Here is a 17,076-nt window from a genome sequence, read left to right on the forward strand (position 1 = left end):
TGAGAATTTCTCTGCTCTCCTAGGTGGTATGACCCTCATTCCTGTTGTTTCAGAAAGACTGCAAATTTTTAATGGAAATTTTATTCTCAGAGGCTGTTTATTAAATATTTTCAATTTATGCTCAGGGAAATTGAAGAACAAGAGGCTAACTCTCATCCTAAAGCTGAACGTGTTGGTTATGAAAGAAATGTACTAAAATAGGCTGATGGATGGCATTATTGTAGTATTTGATACATGAACATTCTGCAATTATCTGTCTATTTTCTAGTCCATGCTCTTTTAATTTGTTGTAAATATGTTTATATCCATGCAGATGCTTTCATTTATGGTATGTTTCAAATACACTTTATTTCTTAAGGGTAAGTTTAGTGCAAAGGAGTTGGAGAGGAAAAAAAGCTGAAATGCAATCATGTATATAAGCCTCATTCTTAAGTTAAAATCATCCTAACAGGACTCCTTTTCCTTCCCCCATCAGTTGCTTACTGCAGAAACCTTACTCATAGCACCTTGCAACAGTCCACTAGACATTTTTTGCAGTCCTTATTTCTGTTTCATTTATGTTGAGTTCATCGCCTTTGGATTGGTCTGCCAGTAATTTGAACTTGAAAAAATTACTGAAAAGTGCACATATTGCCTATAACTGGCTAGACAAAATTCTTCCTCTTGAGCCAGTATGTTAGGAATAAATTAATATACTCCACTTTTTAAAATATGTTGAGGTGTTTTTTTTTTTTTTTTTACCATAATCAGGTACTTAGTCTAACCTTATTTCTGTGTTTATGTTGCTTCTAATTTCCAAATATGAAGAAGTTGACTTTTATGCATTCACTTGGGTAGCTTCAATTAATCCAAAAATTCTACTGTCCAAGTGCTGTGCCTTGGTTTATCAGCCTGCAGATCACTGCCCAAGTGTACAATGTAAGTAGACCCCTTAGCAAAGCAGGGAACTGATAGAGTTGCCAGAAGGCTCTGCAGTCTGGTCCCATCAAAATCAACTGCTTCTTTAGTAACTGATGACTGAGCAATTAATTTGGAAAATGAACTGAATGGTCTGGAAAAAGCATCAGAAAAGTTCTGTCTCTGATAGTTCAAGATCTGCTCATCACAGTATTTGGTGGTGATGTCAGACTGAACTGATGGTAACTGGTGGTCCCACAAAAGAATAATGCACAGAGCAGCATTTTCAGAAACATACTGCTGCTAAGACCTCTTGAGGGCTCTTCCAAATTGAGTGATGCTATGAGCCATGTTAAAAGGTAACCAATGAATGACAGTTGTGAGAGTTCACCTGCTCCCAGTATGCAGCAGCTGTTGGTAAAAGCTGTATTCTTAATGGTAATGGATACGGATGGCAAGATGGTGTCCTGTGTCATGGTAACACTGATAAACTGAAGTTGGCTAACATTAGAAGGCCAGTCTGCTTCTCTATAGGTATTTTATGTACCATGTTCTATACGTCTTTGGATGTCAGCAAGAGCAAGGTGAATCAATTACTGAAATTTTTAAGTTTAAGAAAGAAAGTTTTTAAAAAAACTTCTTTACTGTTGATTAAATTTTAAAGTTTATCTATTTTTCAAGTTTTTAAATTGTTTATCAGAGTTATTTTAAATATTTAGATAAAATTATTGGATACAGTTAAAATCCATTATAGCGCTAATATTTTCTTTTCATTTGGTGATTGAGATAGACTGATTGTTAAGCTTGGTTCCTTGATTTGTTTTGTAGATGAACTGTTTAGATAAAAAATGCCCAGTTCATGAGTCAAAGCTCAGTAGTGCGTATCAATCTCATGTACGTGTGGTTACCTTTAAACAAGATGTCTTCCAAACAGTTATTTTATGAGCAAAACATTAGAGATTTGCTATATATGAACTTTTTCACATGTGCCAAATGTCAAAGGCAAGTGGAATGGCACAAGGGAACCAGCAAAACACATAGTGCCTCTTCTTCTTGAGTGTTTTACATCAGCATAACTCAGCTGATCTAATACTGCTTTCTGTATGGGGGATGAGACTTATGGTCCCAGACACAAGCGCTGAGCCAGAGCCAGACAGGGAGGAGATAGCTCTGCTGCCAGAGAAGCAGCTGTCACGTGCCTAAGAGAAAAAGCACAAGATGCTTGGGACACCGCGGCATGGGCATGAGCTTGGCATAGAAAGTGTGACTGGGGCCACAGGTATCTGTCTTCAGGTGGTAAAAGGAATGGCGCAATGTGCACTGAAAGCAGATGTATGTCTCTGCTGCTGGGCATTAAGAATTAATCAGCCTCATTCCAGCATGGATTCTGGATGCTTTGCAATACAGAGACATCAACATAAACTTTAAAACATAGGAGCTGCCCAGCCTTGGAGAATTCCCTTCTCTGCCATGTGCAGTCCTTTCTGGGAATTCTGCAATTGCTCGTGTGCAGTAGAGCTCTCACTGGCGACGTCTCCAGATCTCAAGTCCTGACACCAGCCATGAGGTTATCACTTCATTTGCAGTAAAAACATCTGATCCAAGACATCGAGATTTACTGCTCCCAAATCAAAACCATTTGCTAAAGTAACTAAGAATGACTGGTTGAATGATGCTAGCCCATTTCAAAACTACTTTGGAAGGTTTTAGAAGTAAATAGGGATTATACTGTGTAGCCAAAGAAAAGCCATTATCACTCTTAGAAAGCCCACAGATATGCTGAATTTGTTTCAGTAAGGATTTACCATCATCTTATCAGCAAATCATCCTGTTAAAGGCTGATTTCAAATAAGAATCCCAGTAGCTCTAGAAGAAATTCAATGAGTCATATACGATCAATTATAATAAGATGCATTGATAACCTCAGCTTGGGGGACTACAATGTTTCAACAGCTATAAAGTGGCCATAAATCCATAGACTGACTTTCTTCCAATTTAAGTACTTTAAATGATGGTGCATTCAGACTGTTTTCCCGTTATTTGCTTTCCAGTTTCACAAGCAAGTGTCTAGTGTTCTGCCTAGAATCGCGTTAGAAGCAGCTGCTCTGCCTACGCTAAGCAGTAGCCACTATGTCTTGTGAGCTGTGCTGTCCTGATTGTTAGGCTGCAAAATTGAATCAGTAATCCATTTTGGACTCAAACACAGCAAGTTCATGTTTAGTTAAGCCAAACACTGCACTGGCCGTTGGGAATGACAAACTATTTTTTAAATTCTGTACCCATTAGCTACTTCCTTTAACTGCTTTATCCTCTTTATCCTGGCTTTCTTTGTGCTGCTGTCCATATGGGCACTCATCTCCGTTGAGAGTGCTTGTAACTGTTTCTGACCAGGTACGTGAATAATTTTGTACCTATGGTAACAAAGGAGGCAGCACCTAGAGTGTTTGGGTTGCACTTGGGCTGATCTTCCACTGTTAATCCCTGGCTACTTCTTCCAACTCCTTTTCCTTCTGCCCACTTTACTTGTCTTCAGTTTATCTTATCAGCTTCAAAAATGCATTTTCTATGGCTGTCACATTAGATAGCCATTCTTCTCTGTGTGAAGAAAGTCATTTGCTTTAAATGTATAATACTTGATGTACTTTAAAATTGGTGCCTAACAAGCTTCAGGAATATTTGATAGGAAAAGTATTTGATTTCTCTGTAACTGAGAAGCAGGAAGGAAGAGAAAAAACTGACCTAGAAACACTGCTGCAGAGTTGCTTGCTAGTTTTGCTTTCTTAGTGAATAAGAACAAGAAGACGGTAGAAGGCTCAGATTCAGACTTGGAGCTATAAACATCTGTTCAAGGTCTCCATTGCCAAAGGTGTGACTGCTTTCCTCTGCAACCACCCAGCTCATAGCTCCAGATTAGGCTGCCCTCATTGTCCCCTGCGCTTGGTCGCATTTAGCTCTGCCTTCTGCGTGCAGATGATACGTACATCATGCCAGGTAACCCCAAGGAGAGTGTAACTTTTTCTCTCAGATCTTGGGATTTTCTCCCTCTGACACCACATCCACTGGGAGGAGACCATCTATACTGCACATAGAGTCGTAGAAATTCTTGAATTTTCATAGATTATTGTTGTTTTTTCTGCAACCAATGTCTGAGATATTTTTTGGAGGAAAAGGCAATCCCATTGCTATAGGGCCTGAATGAGACCCCCATGTCTTGTTTGTAGCAGAATGGCCATTTCTGAATAAAGAACTTGGATGAGCGCCTTGGATATACACAACAGATCCACAGTACAGACAGCTCACCTTGAAGATGAATGTTTGTAGGTAAGCAACTTTTTAAATTCTATTTCTTCATTTTCTGGTGGATATTTATGTCTGAATATTTTTTTAACAAACAAACAAAAAGCCACAACCACCGATCTATTATACGTTTGCTAATGAACTGTAGTTTGAGTAGTTTGTCATAATTGAAATATGACAGACTGAATGAATTCCTTCCTGAAAAATATCAGCTTTTAGTTGTCTGACAACTCTTCATGAAATCAAGGCACGAATGTAGAGAGAATTAATTTTAGCAGCTATAATGATAAATTGATCATCTGGATTGTGCAGTTATGGATCAGGAAAAAATGCAATCTGTTTTATTAAGGAATAATTACTTCTCTGGTGTCCTGTGAGAAAATGAAGAAGTCAGAGATGATTGAAATCTGTGATATAGCTTCACTCGCAGGGATTTATGTGCCTCTTAAGAAATTCTGACAGCCTCCCTCCTGACACATGAAGTCTCACTGCTGTGACTGCTGTGACTCTACAGAAGGTAGTGACAAAGTTTATATTCTAGTTATAGTGGAACAAGAAATTGGAAAGTGACAGTGGAGCTCTCAAAAATGTTGCAACTAATTGTAAAGCAGCCTTTGGTTAAAACAAGGGTATCACATGGGCCTCGATATTCCAGTCCGATCAGCATGCAGAGACCTCCTCCTTCTCACATCACTACAAGATCATTCCTGGATCACTTACAGACAGCGCTGCATTTAGACCAGAACAACTCACCCTCTACACAGATGCTATCATGAATGGCCAGCTCACGTAGCCTTCTATTTATAGTATTAGCTTTTTGGATGTAGCTCTTCCAACTCAAATGCCCACTTTTAGGAATTCATCTCTGAAGAACAGGCTACGTACAGAAATTACAATTTCTTTAACTGCTTGGCATCTTGATGCCAACTGTTTAATGGAGGTGGCCCAGACACAAAAATGATGGCCTTTAAAAGGTCTGGGATGGTCTGTCTTAAGTAGAAGAAAAAAATACTTCTTTCACCACTGTACTTGATGTGAGCTGAGCTATGGATACAAGAAAGCCCTTAAGTGCCTAGGTAGTGCCTTAAAATCACCATTAGATATTTTGGTGGATCAGCATCATGTGAGACAGAGTATTAAATGCCTTTTCTCTTAGACATCTGAGCATTGGTTACACACAGAGAAGTGATTTGGCTGGCAGTTTGGGAGGTAAGCTGTCATTAAGCTGCGGGCTTTCAGAAGACTCCCTGATTGCATTTCTGCAGCAACTGACAGTGCTAATTTTGTAGGTGTACTCCAGATCTTTTTAAGATCATCTTGCTGGTGAAGCACAGATTAAATGTGCAGCTCCAATGTGTTGTTATGAGATGTCTTTTAAAATTCTACTGACAGCCTCTGGTGTAGAAACTTAGCCATCTGCTGCCGTCTGAAAGGATAGGAGGGAAAATCTATAGCTGGTTTAAATCCAGGCAAATCTTGCTGAGGAGGAGTTTGTCCCAAAGCTGCTAAACTGCAGACTAGACAAATACTATTACAGTGTTTTTGTAAAGGTATCAGTCTCTGGGGTGCAACATCCCTTTCCAGCTTGGGAAGTGCTTCGGGGTGTCATATATAATTATTTTTGTACATAGTTAACAGTGCAGTATATCAGGTGTTGTTTCTCCATAGGGGATATCTGCATTACAACTTCAAGATAGCAGATTCTATATGAATAAATCTTGGTGATAGATTAAAGCCTTGCCAGGCAAGCATCTTGCAGGAAGGACTAGGATAATATTTAAAATCAAAAGACTATTGCTGAAAACAGTAACTTTCTGTCATTGTCCTGCATCTAGCTGGTTTGAGTTCACTGCATCCGTATAGTTGCCACAGTAGAAATGACTCCTGAAAAGAGATTTGGAACTATGAGCAATAGTGGCCTTTTGAGGACCGTGCCTGCTGTCATGAGAGAATGAGGTGGATGAAGGGGACCCAAAAGCAGAGAAAAAAGAAAAGATGCTACAGTGCTGAAGATGAGGGCAGGACAGTTCTAGGGGAAAAGAGATGAGGTTGTTTTGACTAGGCACGATTCAGTTGTGTTCTGCATTATCGATTTCAGTTACCTTTAATGGATTTGCAGAATCTGAACTGCAAACACAGAACTACTTGCTCAAAACCTCTGCTTCTCAGTTCACAACAGCTAAGGTAAAAGAACTCTTCTTTAATGAGCAAAGCTAGTGGCAGATGCTCTTTTATTTCTGAAATCAAACCTCTGAGATCATCAGCACTTAGCAACTGTCAAAGACTAGTGTCTCACACAGGGCAGCCACCTGCCATGGGCTCTGGACCCAATTGCTGTGATGTGAAGCAGGATCATCTAGCCCAACTCCTGGCTCTTGCGAGGAACTGGTGCAAACTGTGCTGATCGTGGCAGTCTTGCCTCTTCCCACTTTCTGTGGGAATAAGAAACTGCTCTGTCCGATGGTACACAGTAAGGAGGTCAATAGAGTGCAGCAAAGCAGAAACAGAGTCAGGATTCCTGTCATAGTGGATAATTCCCAGATACTCTCCATCTCTACTTTTCTGCTACACAGCTAGGCCTACAATCTCCAAAGCATTCGGTGAATTTCTTCTCCCTATTTGGTACTAAGCTTCTGCAAAACAGCCATGTGTTGCTACCTAGCATTAATATTATGCTGTCAAGTGGTGATGAAGTAAGTAGTGATGTGAGTGTTTCACACTGTCAGACAAGAAGGTATCAAGTCAACAACAAGCCTTTGTTGGGTGCAGCACTTAGATTGCAGCCATCTCATGCTTCCAACTGTAAATATTAATGGTATAAGTTAGACCTTTATTGGCTACATAATACTTGCCTTAGCACACACTGTCACATTACTTAGTTAATTATATTCCTTGATAAAAAGTTTGAGTATGTTTATATCCTAGTGTTTGTTCTTTTTTTCTACCAGATGATGATTAGAGAGGACTGACGTCAGTACGTTTTATATTCAAGAAAGACTTTGGAAGAGATGCATACGTGGAAAGTGTAAGTGAAATTCTTATAAAAATCTGTAGACATGAGCATCAACAATCACTCCTTGAAATCCTATTTTAATCTTGATTCAAATGTTTGACAGTTTATTTACCATTTTCTTATAGCTTTTTTTTTCTTTTTAGTGTAATTCTTTCTCGTTGACAGGAGTGTTCGAGTCTGTCTCTACCCACAAACTTAAATTCTGATCTCAGGGTCTCCTGGATCAGTACTGCACACCTAGTGAAATATGTGGCCATTGTACTAATAGTGCCAGCATTCAACACTGAATGCGATTTGGATTAAGCTGAATCTACTCATCGCTTTTTGGTTTTCTGCTGAAGATGCAAGAAGTTTATGAAGTCTCTTTACGTGTAATAGCCAGCACAGTACATGTGGAAAAGGTCTCTAGAAGTACATTAGAGATTTCTCTTAACTTTCTGCTCCGTGCTTTTACCTTACTGCCACCTAAGGATAAGTAACAGAAAATACATTGTAGTTCACATTAGAGAAATTTACTTTAACATGTTGCAATTTAATGGCAGCCTTCTTAATGTCTTTCTTTTAAGATTTCCGACACTTTCAGAAGATTTTCTTGAAGTTCTTACTTCTTAGGAAACAATATGCTGGCTCACCTAATTGCATTTATCTCTGGTCCTCTAAGGCAAGGCATATTGTCTGTGAGTAACTCGGCTCTATTTCAGTCAGATGATTAATTTGGATCTGTGGGCTCCTCAGAACAGGCTGAATGTAAGCATTTTCTACAGTCTGTGGAGTCAGATCAAATTCACCTTTATCTGCAGATGCAAGCTCTTTCCAGTACAGCAGCCCCTTGCTGTAATAACCGTATCAGGGCTCTCATCCTACCCTGTCCTAAAACTACCACCAAGAGCAAGACATAGTAAAGTCTGGCTAGGACTTATCCCCAGGTCTCCACCTTTGGCCATCTGTCATTTGCTGCTGTTCGTACAGCCCTGAACAAGAAAGCTTGAGTCTGATGGGTATTCTTCTTGCTCATATAATGGATATTGTGGAGCTGTTGCAAGCTGGCATTGTTCCTGTACAGGATTTATTTTGGAGGGGAGTATGATGTTCTCCAGGGACAGAGCAGGTGCCACTGTCCATCCTCAGGCAGCTGAGCTCAGTTTGAAGTCTACAATGTTGTTATCTTAAGGCGGGGAATTAATCACGCTCAGATATAAGCAAAGGATATCTAACAACTACCGAGCTTAAATTATGGAGTTGAAGACTTCCTCAGACTTTAGCTTGCTTATAGGGAGTTACTGGTTTTGTTTTGAGCATTGGAATAACCAGGAGTTTGTACAAATGGGATACTCAGGAGTTCATTCCTGAATGCCAATATGTGACTTGTTAAGCACTAAAGCATCTATCTTCATGGATGATTTTTATGTGCTTTATTCAAACAGTGCAGTTAACTTTCCACATTAACATACTGCATTAATAGAATCTGTTGTAATTTAATCTGTTCTCACATAAAATGGGTCTCAAGTTCATTCTCCTCTGGAATTTAATGGTATAGAATTTGTTACACTTTTAACTAAAGTAACTAAGTTAGGTCTAGTAACACTGAGCAGCTAAGAAAAGGCAATACACTAACTTTATTTTTAAAGTTTCAGTGTACTACACCCAAGAAAGGCAGAACACATCGCCAAACAGATAACAGGTTATCCTGCTCATATAGTGCGTGAGATCATCATCTTAACACTACAGTTTCCCCCCCTTTTTTTTCCAGTATTCAATTCACATTGTGAACCTAAGGCCAAGTTCCAGAACAAGAAAGGTAGCACACCAGTCTGCTGTAGAGGATTTCTAGTAACTATGGGTGTTTTCTTCATGGCTCCAAGAGGAGTTAACTTTTTCACTTCAAATCATCTTTCTACTTAGTCACAGCCTCGCTTCAGCTGAATACAGGACAAAAGGGCTGAGCAGGGGGGGCCATGGCCAACAAGATAAAGCAAACAAGAGCCATGTAGTTCTTGGTGTGGGCCATGGAAAGTCCAGGTCATTTAAACTCCTTCCTTCATGACAGTGATATGGCTAACAAAACCAGGGCCACCTGTGAGCTGGCTGCACCACAGTGGAGCTGTGCAGGCACCTGAGTTGTGCCAAAGTCCCACACACCAGCAGCTTTGTTCTCTGTCTACTTTTTATACTACAAACTCTTTAATTCTTTAATGTGCTTGAGAATCTCTCAAATCCTTGCCCTAGCACTTCACAGGGCCTACCAACAACCAAAGCAGTCTGCGGTGGTGCAAAAGCTGCTCTAGCTAAATAATTTCAAAGGTTTGTAAAGGGCACAGTTGCTGATTCCCCTGTTCTTTCCACTGTAGTACAGCAGTATCACAGCAGTTCTTATTCTTCTTGAAAAGAGAACAATCTATTTTATCAAATAGTATTTGAATAAATTTGAGAGCTGTTGTTTTTACTGAGCAGTTTGGTACGCAGAATTTCAAATATTTAAGTAACAAGCTCTGCTTCCCATGTAAATGGCTCTGTTTTGAAACGTAAGTGTTTCTGATCATTTGAACACAAAATATTTTTCAGATCTTCAATAATAGGAATTTTTTTATTGCTTTTTAGTAGATATTCTAGAAGTCTAGTAAAGTGTGCAAAATACTTTCAGACACTATTAGGAATGGAGTTTCATAACAAGAACTGAAAAGCACTCTGCACAAGAATGTACTTCACAGGCAGAGCTCACCAAGAGATGCATAGGCAGATGAGCATGCCACCCTTGCTTTATCTACAAACATCATAATTCCATGGACCTTTCAATCTTAATTGTAAGCATATGATTCATTTCTGAGGCATTAGCACTATTCTGCCAGATGTATTTGTTATGCTGAGCTAGTATGCAGATAGGAGTAATGAACAGTCTAAATAAAGTAGTGGTTGCAGCCAAGGACTGTGGTTCCTATTTAAGCACCTGAATAAAAGTGAGTAGATTTTTTTAAAGTTGTTAATCTGTCATACCTGGAAAATATTCCTATTTCCCCTTTAGCTGGCATCCTTTATATACAAATGCATCTTAAATGCAGGTATCTTCAGATCTTTCTAATTGTCATGATGGTGGACAGGCTTCCTCTGAAGCCACCTTCTAATCTGGCAATAAATCCCATTTAGAGCTTTGCACTCATCTTTCAATTCTGTTCATTTCAGTGAAGAGGACAAACACTGAATCCCAAGAGGTTACTGCCAACTCCATGTAAGTTATCTTTTCCATCATGAACTCCTCATCTTCTGCCCAGTTTATTTTTCTTTTTAAAAGCATTCAAGAATAAGCCCAGGCTATATTTTTCAGTTTGAAGGCAAGGCTGGATTTTTATTTCTTTTTAGAGAAACTTTTGGTTAATTAAGTAATTTTGATTTAAGGAATTAAAACATATTTATGATCTGATTTCAGTCTGCTTTTGGCCAGCTTGCCCAGTGACATAAAGCATAATTGTGTGAAAGTCACTGGAAGACAGAATTATTTGTTTCAGCTTTAACAACAACAAAAAAAAAGTAGATAAAGATATTTCTGAGTTGATTGTTATAAAGCTCTGAAACAACTTCCCATGTTGCTAAACCTGCTGCATTACTGGAAGCCAGAAAAAAAAAAAAGAGAAAAATAAAAAAAGAACATTAATTCTCATGAACCATGTGAGAAAAAACATGTAAAATTTAGTATCTGAACAATGCAGGGATGGAGTGCTCAAATGTGTTATGAAGTGAGCAATGACTGAAGTAAATGCCCATGTGATGTGACTGTGAGTCTACAAGGAAAACATCAGAAGGTGAGAAAAGGAAAACAATGCTTTTGCAACATAAAGGATGGTGTACAGACAAAACATGTTAGTGTGAATACTAAATGTGTTATGTGAATACCCTACTTGAGCCGATTCCTATACTGTGGAGTGTTATGCTGTCATATGTCATCTGGGCTCCCTTTGCTGCTTATATTTACCACACACATTAAATATTCAGCTGCTTTGCACTGATGCGTGCAGTAATGCTGGCCTTGTGAGGAGTGTTCTTGTCTTTCCCAGCTAAGACACATCAGATAACCTTACCGTCTTTGCAACCTAATGCTTTTGTACCTTACGTTACGACACAAATTAAATATGTTTCTTGCAATACTCTTTTAGAAGTTTTAGTTCAATCCTGTGTTTTGAAAACAGACTAATAGAAAATAGCAGAGGATATTAAGGAGCTGCTCTGCTCTGAAAAAACAGCCATAAAAATGGCAATGTGACATTTGCAATGACTTTCAGAGCAAAACTGCTCATTTTACAAATCTAAAGATGTTTGTTCTTACTCCGCATCTGACCTGGCACAGGAATAAAGCTGAGCCCCCCTACCATCAGCAGCAGCAAGTCTGCCTTTGCGGCTGACCTACAGCCATGCAAATGACACAAACACGAATACATGCCAGCTTGTTTCCTGCTCAGTTGTGCTAACTCTGCTAAGCTAATAAAAATAGCAAAAAGTTACTTCCGTTGATGAACTACTGTTTCACCAACCAATCACGAGACTGCAGTGAGTTTACCTGCGCTGTGCTGCGTTCCTCTCCAAGGAGTCGGCGTGCCCAGCTGGTCTGTAAGGCACGGCAGTGATAACGCATCAGCAGCCCATCTCCTGCTGCTGCTTGCCCGTCCGGGCCCCACGAGCAACAGGAAAGCGGGCAGGAGCACAGGGGAAGACAAAATCCCCAGCAGGTGCCCTCGTGCTCGCTGGCTGAGGCCTCGCCCCCACCGCGCTGCCAGCTGGCCGCGGGGCCTCGCGCGCCGTGAGGGAGCGCGGAGCGGGCGCCTGAGGCGGGAAAGTGCCGTGTGCTGCCTGCAGGTCAGAGGCTGAGGGGAGCTGTGCGGTGAGCCGGGGCGCCAGCAGGCAGAGTTGAGGAGCAGTAGGTGGGTGCTGCTCCTCAGTGAGGGCGGCAGCACTTTCCAGTTTTGGTTGACTTTCCCGGCTGTGCTTCGTTTTACTACATCCCTGGACTAGCTGGTGAGCAGTACTGTCCTAGTGCTGAGCATTCGAACTTAGGCTGAGAACAAAAACGATAGTGCTGCCTTAAAATAATTGCATGTGAATATGATTTAAAAACAAAACAGAACCTGTCTTGTATTTCCGGTGTTATGTGGCTCTTTGGACCTTCTTGAAGCCTGGGAGAGCTCCCAGCTTACCTTGTACCACAGAGGCTGAAATCTGTGTGTCGGAGGGCAAAGGAGAGCCATCTGGGGCAGAACCGCTTGTTCAGATTAAAGGTGTTAACAACATGGCTGTCCTGCTTTCATAAATAAACAAGTTTTTAAGTATGGAAATGCCCTAACCATTCACAATATGAAAGAGTAAAATCCAGGGCAGGAGCAAATCCATACTGATCTCGAGGAGAACAAAGTAATTTCACCAAATCTTTTTTTGGTGAAAGAAGGTGATTTTTTTTTTTTAAATCATCTCAAAGAACATCTTAAAATTCTTCTAAATTGTTTTTTAACTGATGAGAGTACTGACTGAGAACTGATGCAGTGTGAGAACTAACCAGCACGGCTCTGTTTGTCACAGTATTGCTCTTTAGTTCTTGAAAATACTTTCCATCTCTGTGTGGGTACTGGCAAGACAGAAGTATATAAGAGCATGACATACCGGTAAAGCTCTGGTGAGACTGAGAAAAACTAGTCTCAATATTACATTCCTGATGTCTATGTCTTTTATTCGAATGATCATTATCCATTAATAGCTTCAGAAGTATGAATAAGTAAATAGGGAATGCATTATTCATGAATCACTAGACATTAATTATTGTAATTTAGTATCATTTGCTACGTTCACATTACTAACCCTTGCAGTTAATGAATACATTAGCTAATTGCTGTAGTGCAGATTCAATCAAAATTCTGTGTGCCTATGCTATGGAAGCCTGAGAGAGTTTTACTGAATTCACATTCAATATTGAACATATCTTACATGCTTATCGGTGTATTTTTAATGACACTAAATGTGAATTGTACCCTCCAGTGCATGATGCTTGTCCTTGTGCCCTGGAGGATCAAATGATACCAGCTGGAAGTGGGTACGCAAGCAACAGCAGTGCGCATCAGAGAGCACAGCAGTTGCTACCTTAAGCAGAACTTGTATTCTGGGATACGAAATGTACCGCTGCTTTCAAGTTTCATGTATATTCACATGTACAATAGGAGAGGGTATGCTTTGTGAGGAAGTGCTGTCCCAAAGGTACAGCTGATAATAATGCTCAAGAAACAATTTTAAAGCACATCCTGACCTGTTTGCTAGTCAGCGTAGGGATTACATTTGCCTTTTGCTATGCACAGCACAGGCAAAATGGGCTCTGGTGCCTAATGGGACCTCAGAGCACTCTTGAAACACAAAGTAAAAGGATCAACCAGACTTTGCATTTATTTTATTTTACTTACTGGAGATGTATTGCAGCTAATAGTTGTTGAAGTGTTACACAATGATGACCTGCTGGAGTTTTTTGGGGGCTATTTTTTTAGGCTATAGTAACCAGTGGTTCTTGAGGTAATATTTTGAAGAACTTTTCATTGCAAACATTTATAGGGAAAATCACTATATCAAACTACAGAAGTTCAAGTTCAAGTGCTAAAAGATGATTTACACAAGTAGAGTGCCCTTCCAGCTGGACCTTTGGGTGTAAGGCCAGGAAAAATATTTGCAATGAAAAAAAAAAGGAAACCTGATTTAATCGCTGTGAGTTCAAAGCAGTTTTCTTGATATTTTTTGTTTCACTAACATTCTGTAGTCACATGCACTGAGTAAACTCAGTATTGGATCTAGTTTCTTAAAAATTAAATGATCTGGGACTAAGAGAATTCAAATAAGTATTCAGCATCCAGGATTCTTTCACAAACACATGGGTTCTTTGTAGCTAAGACTGTGATAGAATGCTGCTGGCAGAGCTTGAATTGCACCAGTGGAGGAGCATCACTCAGAACCGGTTTTTTAAGGGTCAGAAGTAGGAACTATTGTCAATACAGCAACCTTATGTTTTCCATTCTCTGTGTACACTTCCCCAGTGCAATACCACTCCTTTGTTTCCCACACTCACCCTTTTGTTCATCCCACAGCTCATTCAGATCCCTTTGCTCTCCCTTTTAGTTCCTCCACCACTGCTGTATTTCCCCTCCTTTCAGAAATCATTTCTTCTTCTTCAAGCCCTGTCAGTGCTACTTCTCATTGCCTATATTTATGAATGACAGCTACTGACGTGAAAAAATATTTGAACCTTGGTGTCAAAATACAGAGGGATCCATTACTGCTAGTATCAGTGTTCATATCATCACAAGCCATACCTCCCAAGATCATGAACTTGCTTGTTTGCTTCCATTTGTCTGTGAAGATCTTGCTGCTATATCTCAATTTTAAACAATAAAGTCTTTAACCTCTTAGTTCCTAAAAAATCTTTGCAATTGGATGTATTTACAAAAACTAGTGCTTAGCAAAGTTTTTTTTTCATGTTTGCTTCTAAGGCTGTTTCCTTTAAAATGGCTTATCTTTCTTTGAAAATACATATTCAAGGAAGCAATTTTAGTTAATCTGGAATTTTTTCTTTTCTCTGTTTAACGTTACACACTAGAAATATGAAGTCTGTTCTCAACTGGAGATCTGTGCACAGGTCAGAAGCAGCCTATGGGCTAAGATGTAACTCAAAGGGAAGAAATGACCCATCACAATGCTAGCAGAGGCTTCCTAACACCCAACAGTTTTGTAAGTATTGACAGTACAAAAGGAGAAAGCAGGTAGTAAGAGTCACTTTGAGCCCTGCAGACCCTTTAAGCCCTTCTTCTTTGAGCTGCTGGTTTGGCTCTTGCCTGTTGGGTTGTACTATGCAACTGCCCTTGGCCACATGACAGACCTGCAGCTGGGGAGACTGCAGCAGCTGAACCGCTGCCTCGGGCACTGCCAGCAATGCAGAGCAATGGGGAGATGCAGCCTCTGCTGGTGTGTGTAAAGTGGTAATATCAGAAAACACGGCACACTTGAAGCAAATGGACAGAGCTGTCAGCAGGAAATGAGGAGCAGACAGAAAGACAAAGGCAGAAGGTTTATTTTGTGCAAAGACAGGAAAGTTCTGTACACGTACACGATGTAGTTGAACATATGGAAATACAGAGGGGAGAGGAATGCAGCTGAAGTCAGGAGATGTTTCATGATGACAAGGCATTAGAGAAAGGAAAGAATTAAACTGCAAGAACAGACAATATTTTTGTAGTGTGTACTTAAAGACTGAATTGCTGTTCTGCAGGATGTATGTGAATAACTCACATTCCTTTAAATCCATACAAAACTGTTTGTGCAGTCATCATATTTCTAGTCTTGAATAGAAAGCGTTTTGGAATCCATACAGATGTGTTTGTTGGTTTGCATGCTATTGCTTGTCAGGCATACTGCTAATACACATATTAATTTCTAGCTTTCTTCAATATGAATTACTTGCTTATAAAGAGGGAAGGAACTTTCACAGGAATAGTACTTTTTTTTTTTCTTGAGCAATCAACAAAAAAACTACCCAAATCACTTTTTAAGATAAATATAACAAAGATATTATCCTAATAAATGTAGCGATTACCTTAATAATTGTATTGTGCTTAACTTTTCATACTAAGGCAAGTGCTCAATACAGGAATGTGTGACATTTCACAGGGATGAATCATGGTATTTTCCACAAATGCACAAAAGAATGTGAGGGTTTTCTTCTGAAAATAGGAACCTTATTTAGTAATACCAGTGTTGCTGCAATCGTGCTCTGAATGATGTTCAAAAATAAAACCTGATTTGGGGACACTTCTGAAAGATGAGAAATAAGAAAAACTTGATTCTCAGGCAGTGATTTCTGCTGCATCTTGCTGTAGCAAAATGGGAACCTAAACATCTTACTTATCACTCGCTGGAGACATAAAACCTAATTTAAATAACTGTATTTAGTCTTTCCTGTAACTCTGCTACATGCCACTGTCATTCAAGAACTCAATTTTAAATGGCTAAAAGGAGTGTAGAATCTGTGCAAATACAGTATGATCATCAATGCCCAGAGAAATGTTTGCACAGTTCACAACTGGTTTTTTTTTCATTAAAGCATTGTTCAGAAAAAATCACTTTTCACTGTTGTTTTATGTTTAACAATGTCCTTCATTTGTGTCTACTCTCCCAAAGGCATCCATAAATTCAGATATTTTACATTTCTTACATTTTTCTTTGCCTTTTTTTCTAAATTTCCCGGTATTCATAATTTCCATTATTTAAAGAATCCATGTACAACCGGTCAACTGAACTACCTTGATTTTTTTCTAAGAAGGAACAAAAGGTTGCACTTTTGTCTGCTGATTCTATCTACTGATGAATAAGAGAGACTTACTGAAATTTGAAGGAATCTTTGAAAAAATACAGCAAACTGATGATTTCAAAATCTAATGTACTTACTGGGCTTTTCTTGGCAGAGGAATTGTAACGAAAATTGAGACAGCTGCACTTTACCTCAGAGTGATGCACTGGAGGTGTAGAGGCTAATGGAGCAGAGGTACAGGATTGCCACTAATCCAAATGGATGTACAAAGGGCCTCAGTGTGCTGCCAGTTGCTAATCCATACCATTATTTATCCAAAAGCACCGTACTTGATTTCACCAGTGGGAGACGAAACGGCCAAAAACTAGCAATAAATGTTGTATGTGGTGCAGAGATAGTGACAACAGTAAGATTTAATGGTAAAATTAACCTCTCTGAAGGCAGCAAACCTTTGCCAGCCATTGCATAGGGCTTGAATGCTACCATAGGTGTATCTTAAAGTTCTTCTTAAATGCCTTGTTTCCTGATCTCCTCCAGTGTTTGTGCTGATAGT

The 17,076-nt window shown here is 39.6% G+C and overlaps 1 protein-coding gene across 4 annotated transcripts in view; it reads right to left on the reverse strand.

Annotated features, from left to right (window-relative positions):
• CRB1 (crumbs 1, cell polarity complex component) overlaps nucleotides 1-17,076 on the reverse strand; it is a 93,888-nt gene that overhangs the window by 6,454 nt on the left and 70,358 nt on the right. The gene's annotated exons all lie outside the window — the stretch shown is intronic.

This window comes from Numida meleagris, chromosome 7 (genome assembly GCF_002078875.1).
Source record: "Numida meleagris isolate 19003 breed g44 Domestic line chromosome 7, NumMel1.0, whole genome shotgun sequence".
Taxonomy (NCBI): Eukaryota; Metazoa; Chordata; class Aves; order Galliformes; family Numididae; genus Numida; species Numida meleagris.